This window comes from Triticum urartu, chromosome 7A (assembly GCF_056163025.1).
Source record: "Triticum urartu cultivar PI428250 chromosome 7A, HENAU_Tu73, whole genome shotgun sequence".
NCBI lineage: Eukaryota > Viridiplantae > Streptophyta > Magnoliopsida > Poales > Poaceae > Triticum > Triticum urartu.
This window is the reverse complement of record NC_141879.1, coordinates 206,967,258-206,974,721: the sequence shown is the minus strand read 5'-3', so window position 1 is coordinate 206,974,721 and position 7,464 is coordinate 206,967,258.

The window sequence follows — 7,464 nt, the reverse complement described above, 5'->3', positions numbered from 1 at the left end:
GGTGGCTACGGAGGCTTTTGGCGGCGGAACTCCTGATCTATTGTGTCCGCGGATGTTTTTAGGGTATATGGAGATATATAGGTGGAAGAAGTACGTCAGGGGGGCCACGAGGGGCTCACGAGGGTGGAGGGCGCGCCAGGGGGGGTGGGTGTGCCCTCCTGCCTCGTGACCTCCTCGCAGATCCCCCGACGTGCACTCCAAGTCTTCTGGGCTTCTTTCCTTCCAAAAATGAGTTCCGTGAAGTTTCAGGTCAATTGGACTCCGTTTGGTTTTCCTTTTCTTCGAAACCCTAAAACAGGGTAAAAACAGAAACTGGCACTGGGCTCTGGGTTAATAGGTTAGTCCCAAAAATGATATAAAAGTGTATAATAAAGCCCATAAACATTCAAAACAGTAAATAATATAGCATGGAGCAATCAAAAATTATAGATACGTTGGAGACGTATCAGCATCCCCAAGCTTAATTCCTGCTTGTCCTCGAGTAGGTAAATGATAAAAGCAGAATTTTTGATGCGGAGTGCTACTTGGCATAATTTCAGTGTGATTCTTCTTAATTGTGGTATGAATATTCAGATCCGAAAGATTCAAGACAAAAGTTCATATTGACATAAAAATGATAATACTTCAAGCATACTAACTAAGCAATTATGTCTTCTCAAAATAACATGGCCAAAGAAAGTTCATCCCTACAAAATCATATAGTTTAGTCATGTTTCATTTTTGTCACACAGGAATGCTCTCATCATGCACAACCCCGATGACAAGCCAAGCAATTGTTTCATACTTTAGTAATCTCAAACTCATAAACTTTCACACAATACATGAGCGTGAGCCATGGACATAGCACTATGGGTGGAATAGAATATGATGATGGGGTTATGTGGAGAAGACAAAAAGGGGAGAAAGTCTCACATCAACGAGGCTAATCAATGGGCTATGGAGATGCCCATAGATTGATGTTAATGCAAGGAGTAGGGATTGGCATGCAACGGATGCACTAGAGCTATAAATGTATGAAAGCTCAACAAAAGAAACTAAGTGGGTGTGCATCCAACTTGCTTGCTCACGAAGACCTAGGGCACTTGAGGAGGCCCATTGTTGGAATATACAAGCCATGTTCTATAATGAAAAATTCCCACTAGTATATGAAAGTGACAACATGAGAGACTCTCTACTATGAAGATCATGGTGCTACTTTGAAGCACAAGTGTGGTAAAAGGATAGTAACATTGTCCCTTCTCTCTTTTTCTCTCATTTTTTTGTGCCTTCTCTTTTTTATGGCCTTTCTCTTTTTTGGGCCTTCTCTTTTTTATGGCCTTTATCTTTTTTATGGCCTTTCTATTTTTTATTTTTTTATTCCTCACTTGGGGAAATGCTCTAGAAAATGATGATCATCACACTTCTATTTATTTACAACTGAATGATTACAACTCGATACTAGAACAAAGATGACTCCATATGAATGCCTCCGGCGGTGTACCGGGATTGCGATGAACCAAGAGTGACATGTATGAAAGAATTATGAACGGTGGATTTGCCACAAATACTATGTCAACTACATGATCATGCTAAGCAATATGACAATGATGATGTGTCATGATGAATGGAATGATGGAAAGTTGCATGGCAATATATCTCGGAATGGCTATGGAAATGCCATAATAGGTAGGTATGGTGGCTGTTTTGAGGAAGATATAAGGAGGTTTATGTGTGAAAGAGCGTATCATATCACGGGGTTTGGATGCACCGGCGAAGTTTGCACCAACTCTCAAGGTGAGAAAGCGCAATGCACGGTACCGAAGAGGCTAGCAATGATGGAAGGGTGAGAGTGCGTATAATGCATGGACTCAAAATTAGTCATAAAGAACTCACATACTTATTGCAAAAATCTACAAGTCATCAAAAACCTCGGCACTACGCGCATGCTCCTAGGGGGATAGATTGGTAGGAAAAGACCATCGCTCGTCCCCGACCGCCACTCATAAGGAAGACAATCAAATAACACCTCAAGTTTCAAATTTGTTACATAACGTTTACCATACGTGCATGCTACGGGACTTGCAAACTTCAACACAAGCATTTCTCAATTTCACAACCACTCAACTAGCACGACTTTGATATTATTACTTCCATATCTCAAAACAATCATCAAGCATCAAACTTCTCTTAGTATTCAAAACACTTATAAGAAAGTTTTACTAATCTTCAATACCTAGCATATTAGGATTTTAAGAAAATTACCATGCTATTTAAGACTCTCAAAATAATCTGAGTGAAGCATGAGAGTTCATCTATTTCTTCAAAATAAAACTACCACCATTCTCTAAAAGATATAAGTGAAGCACTAGAGCAAATGACAAACTACTCCGAAAGATATAAGTGAAGATCAATGAGTAGTTGAATAATTATGCAACTATGTGAAGACTCTCTAACATTTAATAATTTCAGATCTTGATACTTTATTTAAACAGCAAGAAAAGCAAAATAAAATGACATTCTAAGAATCTCAAACATCATGTGAAGAAGCAAAAACTTAGGATCAACCGAAACTAACCGATAGTTGTTGAAGAAGAAAGGTGGGATGCCAACCGGGGCATCCCCAAGCTTAGATGATTGAGACTTCTTGAAATATTATCGTGGGATGCCTTGGGAATCCCCAAGCTTCAGCTTTTGTGTCTCCTTAATTCCTCTCATATCACGGTCTTCCCTAAATCTCAAAAGCTTCATCCACACAAAACTCAACAAGGACTCGTGAGATAAGTTAGTATAAACCATTGCAAAAACCTTATCATACTCTACTATAGAAAATCACTAAAATTATTATTCAACATTGAATACTAAATTCCTCTGCATATTTAATAGTCCTATCCTCAAATAGAATCATTAAAGAAGCAAACATATGCAAACAATGCAAACATAACAGCAATCTGCCTAAACAGGATAGTCTGTAAAGAATGCTGCAACATCCATACTTCCCTAGCTCCAAAAATTATGAAAGAAAATTCCCACTGTAGTAAATTTATCATATCTTAATATTCAAAAGGTTTCAACATTTTATCACATTCTGAATTTTCTAGGGAATTATTGCAACAGCGGTAAACTTTCTGTTTTCAAACAGCAACATGTGGACTTCTAAAATAGGCATAGTAAAGGCTATCAACGCCACTTTTATTGAAATAAAAGATGAAAAACATTGTTATAAATAACAGAAAGCAAATCCTAACAAAATAAATTGACGCTCCAAGCAAAACACATATCATGTGGTGAATAAAAATATAGCTCCAAGTAAAGTTACCGATGAACAAAGACGAAAGAGGGGATGCCTTCCGGGGCATCCCCAAGCTTAGGCTCTTGGCTATCCTTGAATATTACCTTGGGATTCCTTGGGCATCCCCAAGATTAGGCTCTTGCCACTCCTTATTCCATAGTCCATCGAATCCTTACCCAAAACTTGAAAACTTCACAACACAAAACTTAACAGAAAACTCGTAAGCTCCGTTAGTATAAGAAAATAAATCACCACTTCAAGATACTGTAATGAAATAATTATTTATTTATATTTGTGTTAAACCTACTGTATTCCAACTTCTCTATGGTTTATAAACTCTTTTATTAGCCATAGATTCATCAAAATAAGTAAACAACACATGAAAAACAGAATCTGTCATAAACAGAATAGTCTGTAGTAATCTGAAGCAAACGTATACTTATGGAACTCATAAAATTCTCAAATAAATTTCTGTACCTGAGGAATTTGTCTATTAATCATCTGCAAAAATAATTAACTAAATATCACTCTCCAAATAAAAATGGCAGCAATTCTCGTGAGCGCTAAAGTTTCTGTTTTTATTACGGCATGATCAACAAGACTTTCCCAAAGTCTTCCCAAAGGTTCTACTTGGCACAAACACTAATTAAAAGCATAAAACCACATCTAAACAGAGGATATATGAATTATTTATTACTAAACAGGAGCAAAAAGCAAGGAACAAAAATAAAATTGGGTTGCCTCCCAACAAGCGTTATCGTTTAACGCCCCTAGCTAGGCATGATGATTTCAATGATGCTCACATAAAGGATAAGAATTGAAACATAAAGAGAGCATCATGAAGAATATGACTAGCACATATAAGTATAAACCCCTTACTATGCATAGGGATTTTGTGAGAAAACAACTTGTGGGAACAAGAATCAACTTGCATAGGAAGGTAAAACAAGCATAACTTCAAAACTTTAAGCACATAGAGAGGAAACTTGATATTATTGCAATTCCTACAAGCATATGTTCCTCCCTCATAATAATTTTCAGTAGCATCATGAATGAATTCAACAATATAGCCAGAACCTAAAGCATTCTTTTCATGATCTACAAGCATAGAAATTTTATTACTCTCAACATAAGCAAAATTCTTCTCATGAATAATAGTGGGAGCAAACTCAACAAAGTGACTATCATGGGATTGAAAATTGAAATCAAGATGACAAGTTTCATCATTATTCTTTAAAGCATACGTGTCATCACAATAATCATCATAGATAGGAGGCATGCTTTCATCATAATAAATTTGCTCATCAAAACTTGGGGGACAAAAAATATCATCTTCATCAAACATAGATTCCTCAAGCTTGTGGCTTTGCATATCATTAGCAACATGGATATTCAAGGAATTCATACTAACAACATTGCAATCATGCTCATCATTCAAATATTTAGTGCCAAACATTTTATAGATTTCTTTTTCTAGCACTTGAGCACAATTATCCTTTCCATCATACTCACAAAAGATATTAAAAAGGTGAAGCGTATGAGACAAACTCAATTCCTTTTTTAATAGTTTTTTTATAAACTAAACTAGTGATTGTTGACGCTCAAAAGTGGCACGTTTATAAAGAGTAGCTTGAAGCTATGTCAAGAGTAATTCAAACTTACTATTGAAAGTCACTATGAGATGGCTCTCTCCGAGAAGATCAAGATGAATATGAAGATGGTCTAAAACGGAGTTCGGATGCAAAAGTTATGACAACTTCAGAGATGCTCATGTTGACACCAGATTAAAGAATGGCTTGAAACCCAATTAATATGTCCTTATATGGAAAAATTATTAACATGAAAGTTGTGCGTCTCGTCGAAATGGTGGATTTTGATATAAAAGTCATCTTAATCCGAGGTCGTATGCAACTTGTGAAGGCAAAACAAGGTCAGAAACAGAAGCCGCAGAGTCATTTCGGACCGACCGAGTTGATTTGATCGGTGAGACCGAGTTGGTCCAAAAATTTACGAGAGAGTTGGCAATGTTGACTCAGTAGGACCGAAGCAAAATAATCGGTAAGACCGAGATTGATCCGGAAATTACAGAAAGTTACAGAGAGTTGGCCACGTTCATTCGGTGGGACCGAAGCAAACCAATCGGTGAGACCGAGATTGATCCGGAAATTACCAAAGATTCGTGTCCGAGTTAGGTTAGGGTTTTTGATGTTTTGGACGGAATTTTTTTGTCCTTTTCTTGTACGGAAAGTCCAGCCGCCTCATAAATAGATGAGAGGTGACGGCCGATTGAACAACACACAATCGAACAAATCTATCTATCATCTTTTACCTTTACCTTTATCTCCTTCCCTTGTTCCTCTTCTTCCTCGTTCTTCGTTCGTTCTTTTTGTTGCAAGGCAACGAACCTCGAGGCCCTAGGGGCAATCAGGTCGACCTAGGGCAGCCCATAGCCGCCGCGTGTCCATACGGGGTCCCTCCCGGGCGCGTGGGGTTTCGGGTCTACAAAAGCGCCCGCCGGATTGTCTTGCGTACCGCGCTTCCAGCCGGGTCTCCTTCGACGTGAGCTGCGGTGCATCACCCACAACGTTGGAGGTACACGGTGACGTGTTCGTGTGCAAACACACTTTTTGGCGACTCCGCTGGGGATGAAGCTTTGAACGGTCTCTGGCCCGTTCTTGCTACGAAGAGATCGTCATCTAGGGTTTGCAATCTACAAAGGTAATATGAATACCCAATTCACATATGTAGATGCAAATAATGCGTATGTTGTTGCTAGATCATCTAATGAGCATAATGTATCGGCTAGCCCTAGCTTTATCAATCATGCATCTAATTATGTGCAAGGGCCGATGCAACAAAATCTCCATGATTCTACTTCATATTATTTTAGCAACATGCAACATATGTATCCCAACTCCCATGCATCGGCAACCCCACATATTTATATGCCAATGAATAACATGATGAGTTCGGTTAATCAAGTTGAGACACCGTATATAGGAACTTCCAATGGTATTCAACAAAGTGTTTCAAGTTTTTATTCATCGGCAAATAACTTGCAGTATGTTAATCCAAACGTGCCGGTGGATAAGGGAATTGGCCATGTTACTACTAGTTATTTGGCCAATTACCCTCAACCATCATATGCTACACCTCATGTTAGTAATTTTTCAGCACCGCATGCAACTGTAGATGTTCATAATTCGGCCCCGCATCTTCATGGTCATAGCCGAATAAGTGAAAAATTTACAGGAACACATGTGTCATCATCAAATACTGTAGCATATAATGCATACTCTACACAATTTGAGAATTTCAGCAACACTCGCGAATCATTGCCGAAAGAATCTGAAAGTATTGCGGAGCAATCTCTTCCAGAAGCGGTTGTGGCTGCATTAAAAAAGAGCTTGGCATAAAACAAGAGGATTAGTGCTCTTTGCCTTGAACAATATGAAAAGGGGTTGTTTCCTTATTATGCTGCAATAAAGGCTAGAGTTTTGCAAGAAGACGAAACTTCATCAATCGATAGAATTGGCGAGAGAGCATATCGTTATACAGAAGTGCATACACCTCCACCTAGTACCGCAGCATATTATACACCCCCTACACAGTTGCAAAATTTCGGTAACACTAACAGTTCATTGCCGAAAGATCCTAAAAGCATTGGGGGGCAAACTACACTAGAGAGGGCTGAAATTGAGAGGGGAGTTAAAGCTTTGCGCGATAGGTTGCAAGTACTTTGCCAAGAGAGAATTGATAGGGAATTAGCTCAAAGAAAAGAGGCCTTGCCAATTGATATAACCGGTGAAAAGAATGATGATTCGGAAACTAAAAGTGCTTCGGTTGAAAAAGCCAAATCAAGTTATATATATTCCGAATCCATCAATTCCAAAGAGGAAAATACTACTGAGAAAGGGCATGGAAAGTATAGCAAGACAACCATACTTGATTTTTCTAAAGTTAATGGAACCTACTTCCTGCCCTATGAGTTTCGTGCCATAGAAATTGGTGAGCTTCAAGAACAAGAACAAGTAGCCGAAGAAAGTTTGGTGGACAAAGATCTTGAAACTAATTATGCACAAAACCAAGAGAAAGATGATGACAAGGCGTTGGGGAGCTATCCAAAGGCGGAGCAAGATATTCTTCAAGTCACACCATCATCATGCTCTCCCAACATATTTGAAGAGGTAGGTCTA